This window comes from Chenopodium album, chromosome 3, assembly GCF_948465745.1.
Source record: "Chenopodium album chromosome 3, dcCheAlbu1.1, whole genome shotgun sequence".
Classification (NCBI taxonomy): Eukaryota; Viridiplantae; Streptophyta; class Magnoliopsida; order Caryophyllales; family Amaranthaceae; genus Chenopodium; species Chenopodium album.
The window spans coordinates 20,685,078-20,700,452 of NC_137836.1; positions in this window are offsets into that span (position 1 = coordinate 20,685,078).

Genomic DNA, 15,375 nt, shown 5'->3' on the forward strand with positions numbered 1-15,375 from the left:
TTCTCTTCCCAAAAATAACGGAATTCAGTTGCCAAAAGTAAAACTAATCTATTAACTATTATTAAAACAGAAGTTGTTGACATTATCATTGTCCACGTGTCACTTTCTTAATAAAAAATTTTCCGTTTATATGCAATGATGATGTCATCTTTTATTTATTTATTTATTATAGAGCTATTATATTTAACATTTTTTAAATTTAAATATTTGAAGCTTCCATATTACAACTAAAACATATCAATTTATCGTAGGAAATTGAAATAATTTTAAGAAAAATTTGTCAAAAATAACACCACCTTTGGGCGGTCTTCCAAGAATAGAATAATAGAACGACCTTTGGATTATTCCAAAATAACACCACCTTTGACTCATATCTTCCGTAAATAGAACGTGACCTGTTAGTAACCTGTTTAATAGGTTACCTATGACACGTGTCAAACTATCAGTGGTCAATTTGGTTTTTTTAAAAAAAACATTAAATCTTACCCAAAAAAAACCTTAAAAATAAAAATATAAAACCTTAATTTAAAAAAAAAAAAAAAAAACCCCTACCCAACCCCACTGACCCAACCACCATCCTCCTCCACTACCCAGTCTCCCTACCCCTTCCGACGTCATCTCACCCTTCCCCGCCATTGTTAGGCCTCCCCCCGACCCCTTTCTCAGCGTCCTACTAGCACCCCTTTTCGTTCCCTCAAGCTCTCTCTTTGGGCGGAGGTTAGTGTTTGATTGGGTTTCGAGGGTAGCTGGGCGCGCCATTTCACGGTGATAGGGATGAAGGGCGGTGATTTCACGGCAGATTCGAAGGTGATGGGTGTGAATTTGTTGGTTTCCGGGGAGTTCGTGGTGGATGTGGAGGTTCGTGGGGGGCTGAAATCGGGATCGAGGAAGGGAGCTTTTAGGTGGGATGGTCTGGTGAGGGGTGGTGGTTCCCGATGAAGGAGACGGCTGGCGGGGTGGCGACGAAATAGGATATGGGTTTGGTTGGGCGACTGCTGGTACGGTGGGGAGATGTGGTTTTTCGAGGGGGGGGGGGGTTTAGGGTGGGGGAAGGTGGTTGAGGGGAGGGGCTGGTTAGGATAGGGTACCGCCGGCGTCGGGTAAGTGACTCTGGCCGCCGGCGGTCGTGGTGGGGTTGCTTTCGGTGAGGGTGGTTTTTTTTTTATTTCAGTTAGTTTATTTTAGTTTTAATTTTTTTAAGAAAAAAAAATTAAGTTTTGTTTTTTAAAATCATTATTGTTAAAAATATGTTAAAATAAAATACTTTTTCTAACCAATCACACATGGACACATGTCAAATATAACCTGTGAAACAGGTTACAGGTTTTTTGTTCTATTTTTGGCGGATGTGCATCAAAGGTGGTGTTATTTTGAAATAATCCAAAGGTCGTTCTATTCTTGGAAGACCGCCCAAAGGTGGTGTTATTTTTGACAAATTTTCCTAATTTTAAATAGTTACTAAATGACCTTCTACATTGAATTATGAATCAGACAATGTTGAACAAATAATACATCATAATTTTGATGAAAATAAAAAAAAAATTAAATTAAAAAATATACATAATTCTTATTTATATTCATGTATAGCGATTTATTTTTAATATGTTCAAATTTAAAATAGGTTTTATATAAACCGTGCATCGCACGGGTTCTAACCTAGTGTTGACTAAACAAAAAGCCTACAATTACACAAATCCCTCAACAAAAGCCGCCATTAACATCTAAAAATTTACAGATCAAACTTACACAAATTCTAATACTTTCTTCCAGATCAAAAAATAATTTTTTTTCTTCCAGATCTTTAAACTTGAAGCTTCAATGGCTGAAGGATCAGAAATTTTTCCACCTGAAAAATCTGAAAATTTTCAACCTATATTAGAAGTTTTTCCAGATTCTATGGAGATCAAAGAAATAAGTGATTCATTAATGAATCTGGATATAGATAACAAAAACAACAATGAATTACCAGGTAACAATCATCTGTTTTTATAAGTAATCGTCTATTGAATACAAGTGATACCCATACAAGTAACCGCCACTTTGTAAATAAAATAGCCCCCATTAAGTAACCATTGTTATATATAAAAGTAACCCCTTTTTTCCTTAAAATTAACCACTGATAACACGTACTATACTATGCAAGTAACCCCAATAGAAATCAAGTAATACAGGTAACACCTACTATACTATGCAAGTAACCCCAGTTGAAACAAGTAACCTCTAGTATACTATTCAAGTAACCTCTATTACACAATACATGTAATCCTCTTACATATAAAAGTAACCCCTATAAAAAGTACCCCCCCTATTGTAGTATCCAAGTAACCCCTATAGTGAAAACAAGTAATACAGGTAACACATACTATACTATGCTAGTAACCCTAGTTATACAGGTAACACCTACTATACTATGCAAGTAACCCCAATAGAAACCAAGTAACACCCAGTAATTGCAGGGAATATTTCAAGCACCCTATACTTGAGCCCCACTGTGTTCATGCATTTAAGCATGGTGGCGTCCAAAGGGAAGGAAGCTAGAGTAAAAGAGTCGCCAACAAGTTTTAGGAACTTGTAAACCATTCACAATCACAGAGATCTCTAACTCCACAGTGATCCAGAACCATGACTGGATATTCGGGGATGAAGGTACAAATTCAACCTAAAAGAGATTGAACCTGCCCTAAATAGGCCTCTACTTTGTTCTTCTCATACTCATGTGCGCTTTCCAATTAACATACAATCAATATATAAACCCTAAATCTGTTTAATCTATGTTGGTTGAATATTAATGCACAAACAAATCCATTATTGGCGATCACTTGAATTAAAATCATATTAGCCTAAATAAAATTATTAATTATCTTATTAAGCGTAATTTCAAAATTTCCTTTAATTCTGCAAAAGAGGGCGTGATCAAGCAACAATAATAATATCAAGCAACATAATAATATTGATACAACAATCATCATCATGTGATCAAGAAACAACAATAATATTAAACAACATAATAATATTGATACAACAATCATCATCATAACGATAATCTCATCAAAGCATAATAATATTAGCAAGATCTCAGGCATGATACTAACAAAATTAATAACAAATCATAACATGTCACTAAACAATAAAGATCAAAGCTTTAGCCCAAACATGATACTATCATGATATAATAAATAAGAAGCAACCTAATCATGATACTAGATTGCAATAAATAAATCCTAACATGATAATATGAATTAAAATAATCTAAGCATGCCTTCTATAGAAATAGAGCAATTGAATTACTCACTTTGTTGCCTTGTATCTCTTTCTATCAAAACAATACACATGTTAGTAACTTCAAGGAAAATATTAAATCAAACAATTAATTTAAATAAATGAAATAAGGATTTGGGATCAAACCCTCGGAAATTATCAACCTTTCACGTCGAGGTCTAAGGAAACTTCGAGCTTAGCTAGGTGTATTCAAATCTTGTGAATGAGGAATGTGTTGGGGTTTGGTGAGTCCGACTCACCGCGAAAACAAACCCAAAACAAGACCGCACTCGCAACAAATAAAACCATAAACATAATTAAATTAATCACAAGATTAAGATAAAACAATTACCTTTGGAGTGTGCTTCGCCCGACCGCTTGGGCTCTTACTTGAAAGCTAGCTTCGAAATTACGAAGCCTCCGACGATGATCCACCCGCAACAATGATCACCGACAAGGTCCAATGTCTTGGGGTTAGCAAGACCCGACTGATAAACCCGAGTAATTGAGTTCAAAGACTTTCATTAAATGTGATACATTTTCCAGCTCTTGAGTTAAAGGGTTTTCACTTACTTGTGATCCCCTTTCCAACTCTTACTCAAGCATCATTTCTAATGCCCTTACTTGGGTATTTATAGGAAATTATGAGAGTATGATTGTCTCTCCCACCAAAGTGGGATAGTGAGATTTTCACATTTTATTTTAAAGGTAAAATAAAATTATTTAAGCAAGCTAGTAATAAATCAACAAGTGTCAACTATACATGAGAGAGCAAGTATAGACCACTTGGAGAGGAAGGGGGACCAAACTTGCTCCCCACTCTCTCCCTCTCCATGCGCCACATGTCCTCCCATTTGGGCATCAAGGCTTTCCCATTTATTCCTCCCTTTGGACTCGGCCCAGCCACCCGCACAATGGAGTTGCGGGCTGTTGCTGCTTGCGACCAGCAAGCCTCGCACTCCAAGTGCGGGCTGCTGCTGCTTGAGGCCAGCATGCCGAGGCTTGCCTTGGCTGCTAACAATGGTGCGCTAGCACGCACCAGCCAGCCAAGGCTTGGCTTGGTGTGCATGCTAGCCACCATGTTACGCATTATGCCCCTAACACTCGGATTGCTCGGGGCACTCCGATGCTAGGGGTATTTTGTGAAATATGTTGATTTATTACTATTTGCACGTCTCGTCTTTTATTATTTTCGACTCGACTTCCGACGCTCGGTTTCGACGCTCTAAGCTCGAATTTCCGACATCTAAATAAATATTACTCGGTCGAATCATTAATTCCTTCCGAATTAGTTCGTCGCTTCGGCTCGTTTATTGCTTGGGTGTGACCGGAAGGGTTCAGTCAAGATTAAGCTTTAATATTAATTATGCATTAATATTACTGATCGGAAGCGACCTCCACCCAGGCATTCCGATCACTTGACCTTACTGAATATATTAGCTTTATAATAATTCTGAACCCACTATCAGAATAATACACTTGTTCGAAGGACACTATTCCTTTCAGAATGGTGATCAAATCAAGAAAAATCAAAGGGGTGTGTTTAATGTGTTTAGACTAGGCATAGAAAATTAAAAGAGAGAAAGAAAGAATAAGCTTTAGCTTAGAGAGGGAGAAGAGATGATGATTGTGGGTGATAAAGCTTGTTGATGATTGTTGAAAGGGGTGATATGACCTCTATTTATAGGGGGGAAAAGGGTCGAAGGAATAGAAAAGAATCTGAATTAGAATCGGGATAAAACTCTTTCGATTGACAACATTTTTTGCTATTTTTGTTTTTATCATATCTTTTGATCCAGAAATCGGAATAAGACAAATAATATGTCGTTGGAAAGCTCTTGAAGTCTAAATTCTAACCCAATTAGAATCAGATTAAAATATTTTTTTAGTATCAAATATATGTCTGAAATAGTGGAAGGGTGTCAGTTTTGGATATAGTTTTATATTTCTTTTATATCTTTTTCGTTATAACTCGGAATTAATATTATAATATATCATTGGAAAGATAATTTCAAGGGATATCCAAACATAAAATATTTGGATAAAATTATGAGGCACAAAAATAATATATGTCTGTCTTTGAACGTCATTCAATTCGAATAGAATTAGGACTTAAAAAAAAAGAGAAGTTTCATTCAATTTCAAATTATTTAATCTTATCTTTTCAAAAAGGATAATTAAGATATGGCAAATTTTATATGCAGCCCTCATTAATTAGATATAGGATTCCCTTATATTTCCAATAAATACAGTTCTCAATTAACTCATTTTATGATTCTAAGTAAAATATTTAACCACATTAAGTTTTGGCTAAAAAGGAGGAAAATTTGGCGCCATAATTTATTAAAATTTTGCATCCCTTCAATTTCCATTATAGGGTCTCGTCAAAAATAAAATTCCATTAATGGATATCAATCAACATTCCATCAAACTTTCTTCTGACAAATAAATCCTATCAAAAGTTACTGTTTTCGTAGTTTTGGTTAAGTTTTATAGGGAATTGCACTTTTGAAGCATTTTCCCGGGATTTTATGGAGCGACTACGAGCATTGAAGGAGCACGACCATCTTTCATAGCCCAAGGTCGGTTAGAGTCATCGAACCGGTGATTAAGGGCTCAACATATGTGATATCGGGGCGTTTGGACCAAGTATTCAAGACCCGAAGAGGAAATCTTGATTGGGTCGAAGGATCGGAGCCCAATCAAGAGTCTAAGATAGCCCATGAGCTTCGCCTGGCCAAATATGGCTATGCCCGAAGGCGCGCTGGGCCGGGCGGGGCGAAAGAAGAATAAAGCAGCCCTTCGCCTGATCTCGCGCTCGGCTGGGCGCGAGAGATGCACCTGATGGAAAAAAGGCGAGCCCGATCGGGCGCGTGTTTTAGAGATCTTGTTTCCGGCGATTTACTTAGTTTGGATTAGGATTATTTAAGAGTTTGGTATAAATACATTTTAGAGTTATTAGTTTAGTACCTCTTCTCTTATACTTTCTCTCTCTACTTAGTATTATTTTCTCTCTCTACAACTATATACTTTATTCTTGATTCAACTCTTCATTTACGTTAATTTCGGTAACGATTTCTTCTTTATTAATTTCAGTAATTCCATTTCTTTTATTCATCATGTCTTCCTTAATTGATTTGTTTAGTTTAGTTTTAATTATGCGTGAGTAGTTTTCTTTCTTGGGTTTATGGGGATCCATAATTAATATGAAGGGGTAATTTATTGTTGTTGATTATCAATGCTTGATTAATTTCCTATTGATTAATTTAATGCTATGCAACTAGATTTGCGCAGATCTTTTATGTATGAGTTTAGCAATATTAATTCGAGATTCGAGAGATGAGAATTGATATTTAAGCTTAGTTTCAATAGGCAGGTTAATTTATAAATGGTTAAGTCGAGATTCGAGAGATGAGATTTAATACTGGTAGAATAATTCTGTGATTGTAATACGTAGCAAAAGCCCTTTATGATCTGGTTCATTGATGCATTGATGATTGATTTTCATGTTTTACCCTGGAGTATTATTTATTGGTGAACCTATGCCCTAGGTCCTTTATTCATTGACTTCTCTTTACCTTTAATCTTCGTAGTTTAGTTTCCCTTTCATAATATTAATTTGTTACTTAATAATTTAGATTACTTTAATTAATTAGGAATAGAAAGACCAGTTTCCCTGTGGATTCGACCCTACTTCCCTATCTACATTAGTTAGAGGATTTAGGAATTACTTTTGATTGGGTGATACAACTTTAGCCTGTCAACGCATCGCGTTGGAAAGCAAACTCGATGAAGTAGAATGGACTAGAGCAAGAAATGAAGAGCTAATTCTACTTGACGAAAAACGACTACATGCTCTACATCATACTCAATTCTATCAAACTCGTATGGCTAGACACTTCAACAAGAAAGTCAAGACAAGAAACATCAAAGTAGGAGACTTGGTATTAAAGGCATTAAGGAAAAATGTTTTGGATCCAAGAGGCATGTTTAGGCCTAACTAGTCTGGACCATATATTGTCAAAACTATCCTATTAGGAGGTGCTGCAAAACTAACTGATATGGATGGCAATGAGTTCTCAAACATGAGAAATCTTGACCAACTTAAGAAGTACTACCCATAATTACTTGAGTAGGATACTCAAGAGAGCTACGTTTAGCCTGATTACTTAGGAAAGGATACGTAGGCAACCCTTATAGGGTGCGACCACTTTAATTTTTACAAATCTCGCATTCCAGCATCGACAAGTTAACTTGGAACGATCAGCGCGCCGAATTCAAAACCAATGCATCCCAGAAAAGTCGTCACCTGACGACAGACATCAGTGTCGACCGACAGCCGCAGCGTCTAGCGACAAGGTGTAGCGCTAGGCGACAGTCAACGGCGTCTGGCGATGTGGTGCCAATTTTTCTGCGATAAATTGGGCAAATTTCGGTGTATTTCGGAAATTTTCGACTTCCGTACTCGAATACTTTTCAGAGAAATAATTAAAGTGTTTTCATTGCTTTGATGGAAATTAAATGTAAATGTTGATTTAATTTTAAAAGTTAAAAATTGCATTAATAAAAATAAAGTAAAAATTACATTATTGATGGAATTTAAATAAAGCTTAAAATAAATTAACTTAAAAATTAAAATTGTCTAATTAATTGAAAGTAAAGCAATGCTCTAATCTTTCTTCTCTTTCTTTGACCTCTTCCAATTCTTGTCAGCTTCTTCTTCTTCATCCATCACTTTTGCTAGCAAGCATCCTTTAGAAGATTTACATTCAATCTTGGTGTTGACAGTTTCCCCTTTAGCCATCACACCATGTTTCTTCATTACCCACACTTTCTTTTCTGTAGAGTCAGCTTTTCTTTTCTCTTTGCCTTTAGTAGTGTTTTTCTCCTTAGGCATAACATGAGTTTTAAATTCAACCTTTTCACCTAGGCGCTTCTTAACAGGATCTTTCTTGTCTCCTAGACGATTCTTCACATTGGTTTTATTTTGAACTCTGTTCTTGTCCTTTTTAGGTCAATCAAGTAGTCAACCCATCACATCTTTAGACAAAGAATGAGGAACCTTTTGAATAACAACTTCCCATAAAGGCCTAGAACTCCAGTAATTATCAAACCTCTCCATATCTTGTGAAATAGGGAATTCATAAGGGCGACAAAGATCACCAGAAGGAATGGTTTGAGCAAGGACATACTGTCTTTTTACTCTACAAGGGTAATAAAAGGTCAACTTTGATAAGCTAGGAAGGTGGCAAAAGGGTTGTTTGTTGACACCAACCATCTTCTCAATTTTCCACCAAGGAATGACCCACTTAATGGTAAAATAACAAGAAGCAAATATTTTGCTCCACTCCCAGCAGCCCATCATTATGAAAAGCGTTTCTTTCGCCTTAAAAAAGCAATTTGGTGTATATTTGTCAATATTGTCAAGAGGACTAAACAATTCTAGCCTTTCCATTAGCCACATCTACAAAAATTCAATGCAAATAATTAGAGTTACTATACAAAAATATATATTTTTTGATTTATGTAATTAAGAATATTATTTTTCTACCTGTAATAAAATTGGAGAGTCTCAAAGAGGGGCTTTTGGATTTTTCTTTAATTCATCCAAACTAAGCATAGTTTCTCCAACAATTAATGGCATTGGATTCCTCCCTGATTCAATTTGTTCTATGACAAATACTAAAATTGCTTGACCCTCACGATTATCACCACTAGTGAGAAGATATTGGCTAAACATGCAAAAGAGGATAGCTCTCCTCCTATAAACATGAAAAGATTTGGAATGTGGTCTATCAAAATAATGGCGTGCAAATTCTTTCAAATTAACTACATTCCCATCTACAATATTTGTTAGACCCCTGTCTTTAAGATTAAAGAAACGCTCAAAATCTTTATAATAATATTCGCTCACATTAGGATTGTTGGAGGTTTGGTGAGTCCGACTCACCGCGGAAACAAACCCAAAACAAGACCGCACTCGCAATAAATAAAATCATAAAGCATAATTAACTTAATGACAAGATTAGGATAGTAATTATACTTTGACGCGTGCTTCACCCGACCTCAAGGGGCTCTTATTTCGAAAGCAAGTCTCGAAAGTACGACGACCTCCAACAGAAGTCCACCCACAACTCGACCACCGACAAGGGTCCAATGCCTTGGAGTTAGCAAGGCCCGACCTAAACCTGAGTAATTAATGAGTTCAAAGGTTTTCACAATGGTGATGCCTTTTTCAACTCTTACTCAAGTGCTCTTCCCAATACCCCAAGTTGGGTATTTATAGTGAAATGCAAGAGTGTGAAAAGCTATCCCATTAACGTGTGAGAATTTGATTTTTCCCATTTTATTTTAAAGCTAAAATAAAATTAATAATCAAACAAGCTAAGTAATAAATCAACAAGGGACAAGCTCATAAGAAGGAGTAGGTGAGGACCATTTGGAGGAGGGGGACCAAACTTGCTCCCCACTCCTTCTCCCATAACCAGCCACCTCAAACCCAAAAGCCCCAATTAATTCGCGCCACGTGGAAGCTCACTTGGGCACCAAGGCACCCTTGTGGGCTGCCACGGTGCTGCTGAGGAGGGTTGGAACTAGGTCGTTGAAACTAATCCTCCCTCGATCAAACTAAATTTATAAACACTTAAAAAACCTATATACAAGAATGGAGGCAAGTCAAGGGTCAAACCCAAAGGAACGGTAATGTTCAAGCACTCTTAATTATGCGCCTAAGCTAGGTCGAAGTCTAAGGATAAAAGGTAAACACTATAACCAACTAACAAAATGAAGAACCAAACAAATAAACACTAGGAACAAGGATCAACAAGTAATCATGAAAATTGTAGCAACTCGGGAACAATATGCAAATCAATGGTTGTGAAGACTAATGGCAAGCTTAATCAAAATAGTCAACAAGCTATTTCCTAGAGGTCAAACTAGCGCCAACTACGAGAGACTCTAACTAGGAGCATCACTAATCAAGATCAATCAACAATTGCAATTCCTAAATCAATGGTCCGTATCACTACAATGCAATCTAGCATAATTTTCAAGGCCTAATCGAATTACACACATGTAAACTTCCATTAATCACTTTAATCTCAACAATTAATCAATAAAATCCCCAAAGTAAGCACAATCAATCAATCATACAAGTTTTACCCTATCCCTAGCCAAACAACTACTCTAACATCATCATCTAATCAACTAACAACTAAAGAAATCAAGAATCAACAATATATGAAGAACAACTACACTAATCAACAATCAAACAAACAAATATGAAATCAAACAAAACAATAAAATGAGATAGAGTTAAGAATGCTCATTTATAATAGAGAAGATCTTCAACACAATTGTCACCATTGAATCTTCAATCTCTCAATCACCATTGAAATTCCACACACACTCTCTCTAAAATCTACTCCTAAAACTAACCCTAAACCTAGAGAGTGAAGCTCTCAACTAAGCTAATATTATGATCTAAATCTAAAATGAAACTTTCTCTCCAACTTACCCTAAAATTCGGGTTACAATGATATTTATAGAGGGCGCGAAAACAAAAACTGAGCAAGCAAATACCCAGGAAGGCGCGCCCGCGCTACAGGGGTGGCGCGCCTGCGCCCTTGCTTTGCGCGCCCACGTCTTTATGGGTTTCTTCGATCTTTTTGCGGTTTCGTGCGTTCGCTAAGGTCGCACGATTATGATGATGATGAACACTAAGAGAGGCAGTCCCAAAAGCACTTGATTGTGGGTTCAACACCCCATCTTCATGAGAGCACGGCTTGAGAGCGCAAGAGCTAGAACTAGGAGAATCCACTTCCTTGCATCTTGAGTTTTTCTATTGCCATGAGCTTGCTCCACCTTAGTAAATCATCAATATCAAGACCCGAACCTTGTACAATACCTACAACCACGAAAATAGAGCAAATAAAGGAGAAAAGACTAGAAAAAACCATAGAAATGCACAAAAGCTACAAAATAAGAGAGGAAAGGTAAAACTAAGACCAAAAACATAAAACTAAGCATTTATTAAGCATGAAAGCCATAAAAGAAGGTGAAAACAACATAAATTCTCATCAAATGGGTGCCATTTATGACACGCATCAAATACCCCCAAGCTTACCTTTTGCTCGTCCTCGAGCAAAACAAAACCAAGGGAGAAATGATGAGCTTATTCAAACAAAAAAAAGAAGAGAAGAGACAAGAATATACACTAACTCACTTTCATAGGAATCACGGTCAATTTTAGCAATTAAAGACAAGCCATTTAAACCCCTAGATCGCCCTAGAGGACGAGTGATGCTCTCATAAAGGTTTCCTAAGAGATTAACCTATAACTCTTGATGTAATAATACAAACAAGGCAAAGCATGAAAAAGAAACCAAAATACAAGAAAAGCAAACAAATGTTCATGAAAGGACTTTTCCAAATGTACAAGCATAAATGAATGCAAATCTTTATAAACAAGTAAGGGAGTGCACGTTTCAAGATACCCGAGGTTGATTGAAACATAAATATGCTAAGCATACGAACTAGAGAAACGCAATCCACTTTCATCCCAAACGGTCTTACCGCGTTCTCCCTACTAGTCTCATATCTTCCCCTAGTGAGCATCTCAAAAGTTCCACGAAGGAACTGAAAAAAGAGATAATTTTGGGCTACTCGACGTCTTGACAATGCATCCCCTCTCCTTAGGCTTTAACTCTTAATGCCCTCCCTCGGTATGTGACTCAACCTCTAGGTTAAAAGGACTTTCCCAAAGGTTGTAATGCAAGGATAAAAGGTTGAGGGTAGGCTTAAAATTTAGAATTTGGCGGTATTCCTAATTAGTGAAGCAAAGGGTGATCAAACCTTCTCCTTATAACCAAGCAATCGCCAAACAAAAACAAACTAACTCCCCCAAGCTTATTCAAAGCTATAACCACAATCATATATAAAAAAAGCGTAAACGCTTCTCCCCAAGCTTAAAGGAAGCATTTTCCTCAATGCTTGAAAAGGGGAAAATAATCACATCAAAATATTTTTGATTTTTCTTATTTTCACTTTTTTTGTATTTTCATTTCTTTCAAAGCAATTGTCCATGCCTCTTTAACTTAGGACGACTTTTACAATGTTTGAATTTGCATTGTCCTTGCCTTTTTTACTTTGGACGGCTTTTTTCATTCATTCATTCATTTTCCATTATTCACACAAATATCACAACATAAAATTGCTTTCAAGAGAACCAAATATCCAAACTCCTCCACCACAAACTCCAACAATAATGATCAATTGCTTCACAAAAACCAAGAATGGAAACGAAAATGAAACAAAAGGCTCAAGATCTAAGGATGTGGCTTGAAAAGAAGGGAAAAGGCTCAAATGGTTAGCAAGAAGGCAAATGTAAACCCAATGAACTAAAAAGAAAGAAAATTAACGTAGAAAAGAAAAATTACCACCCCAAAAAGATGCCTTTGTCCTCCCTAGATGGCTCGGTCTCGAGTTTGGGAATTATGAGTTAAGATTCTAGATTAGGTCCGCAATAGTCAAGGATCCATGTCGGTCATGCAAATATATGTTGAAGGCTTGAAAAATAATGAACCTCACATGGTTGTAGCAAAAACTCACTATTGGTGTCAATTCGACTATAGGAAGCAACTACCAACATGCCACAAACAAGTAGAATCCGGTTTCATGGTCCCACTAGTTCTAACCAACTACCTTAGCATGCTTTATCCTAGAATCAACCAAGCGTACTCTCAAACCGTGCACACCGTTACCACTTAGGAAGAAAAACATTCAACTATACAAGTCCAAAAGTATTATGTCCAAAGCAAGAACAAAACAAAGATACATTGCAAGATTGCCTTGATAGAAACAAAAATCTTTTTGGGATTTTTCAAAATAAAGAACATGGAAATGCATATACAAATGTGCATAGCATATATGAATCAACATTCCACCAAACATGATAGAATACCCTCCCCCAAGCTTGAATGAGACATCATGCTCAAACGTAAATCAAATATTCCACTAGAGGGGAAAACAAAGAGATTAATCCAATAATACCAACACATGTCCAACAAGGCATCAACCATTTGAGAGAGAGCAAGGAAAGATATCACCGGATTTAGGTGGGTGTAAATACCTGCAAATGACCCAATTCAACCTTTCAAAGCCAATTTCTTCAAGAATTGAAACTTGCTTTCTATATGCTAGCAAAATAGGAGTCAATCTTCCTTGATTCTTGATTCAAGGCAATGCACCAAAGTATATCAAGTCATGTACCAAGAAAAAGGCACATAAACATTTCCATGAGAGAAAATCTATTCTAAAAAGAAAAGAAAATGAAAGCAATAAATCACGGATTACTTCCCGAGAAAGGCTTGCTTAAGGTCCAAGCTTGACCGCTCTAGAAAATAATAATTCAACGCATGCAAGAGCTTGTCAAATGCACTACTACACATTTCATATGAAAGCAAGTATGCACATGACAAAAATAACGCATGCAACAAGCTTAGTGCACACCTATGAGGAGAAAGATGCCAAGAAAAGGAAGAAGAAGAATCAGAAGAAAATTCAACAAAATATGAAGAAAAAGAAAAAGAAGAAGAAGAAGAAAAAGAAGGCAAACTCTCCTCAAAATATTTTTGGGTGGCAACATCACCCTTTTCCTCAATTGGGGACAAATGAGCCTCATACAAATCATCATAGACAAGGGGTCCCCAATAGGCTTATGGACAAAAGAAGGGAGGGAAATAGGAATGTAAGTGTAGACACCCATTTGTGTCTCCCCAAAACCAAATCCAGTGATGAGTATCTTTCACGTCGAATCATAATCGAATGAAGTGAAAGTGTGGAAAGTCTAGTGTTGCGGATAATTTTAATTTCTTTTCTCTTCTCTCTGTTTTTGAAAACTTATTTTAAGAAAACAGCCAATCCAGTTTGGTTGGTCCATGATATGGGTCCAATAGTAGTGTAGTTGGATGGGGCTTGACAAGAGCTTTCTAACGATATATTATAAGCCCAATTCCGATGAATATTGAGGAAGTTATGGCCAATTTACCAAACTAGGCCGGTTTGAGCCTTATGTGCGGCCCAATGATCTAGGGGAGGGCCTAATATGATTTATCATCCCTAATGCAATTAGGAATGGTTTTAGTCTTCTAGATTCTTCTAGAAGGTTCTTTTCATTCCTAATTCAATTAGCATTGATAAATTGACTTTTGACTTTTCAGAGTTTTAATTAAAATCAAATAGCATTTTCGAGGAAATTATATGATTTTATCCTCCAGTACGGCAAATTTATCTAATTTTCGAAAACGCGTTAAAACCAGGCTTGGCGCCTGACCCCAAGCTTTGGCGCCTGGAACCAGGCTTGGCGCCTGGCGCTAGTGTTGGTGCCTAGCGCCAATTAGCCAGGGTTTGCGCCAGCTCTGTTTTTTCGTGCGTCAGACTTTGTTTTGTTTATTTTATCTCTTTGGCTGATTTTCTCTATAAATAACGTATTAAAAACTCCGTTTTCATTCACCAATTCTCATCAATAACCAGCTTTTCAACCAATTCTCATCAATAACCAGCTTTTCAACCAATTCTCACGAATTATCATCAACAATCAGTTTTCATTCAATCAATTCTCTCATTCATTCATTCATCTTTCTTTCTTTCTTTCTCTAAACTTGCTTTTGCATACAGAATTCCGCATTCGCAAGATCTAGAAACACCTAGCCATATTCGAAGTTTCCTTCGCTCTAGACGTGAAAGGTTTAATTTATGAGGGTTTGGTCCCAAATCTCTATTTCAATTATTTAATTTAATTGTTTGTTTATTGTTTTCCTTGAAGTTACTAACGTGTGTATTTTGTTATTAGAAAGAGGTACGAAGCATCAAAGTAAGTGCTTTAATGGTTTGAATTGATGTTATGATGTAGACATCATGTTTACATTGTTATTATGATATTCCTAGTATCATGTCTAGGGTAATTTTAATATTAAATATGATTGTTATGATGCTTCCTATGTTCTTCCTATTATTTATTCATGTTAGTATCATGTTAGGGCTAAAGATTTAATTTTTATTGCTTAGTGACATGCTAGAGTTTGTTATTAATCTTGTTAGTATCATGCCTAGGATCTT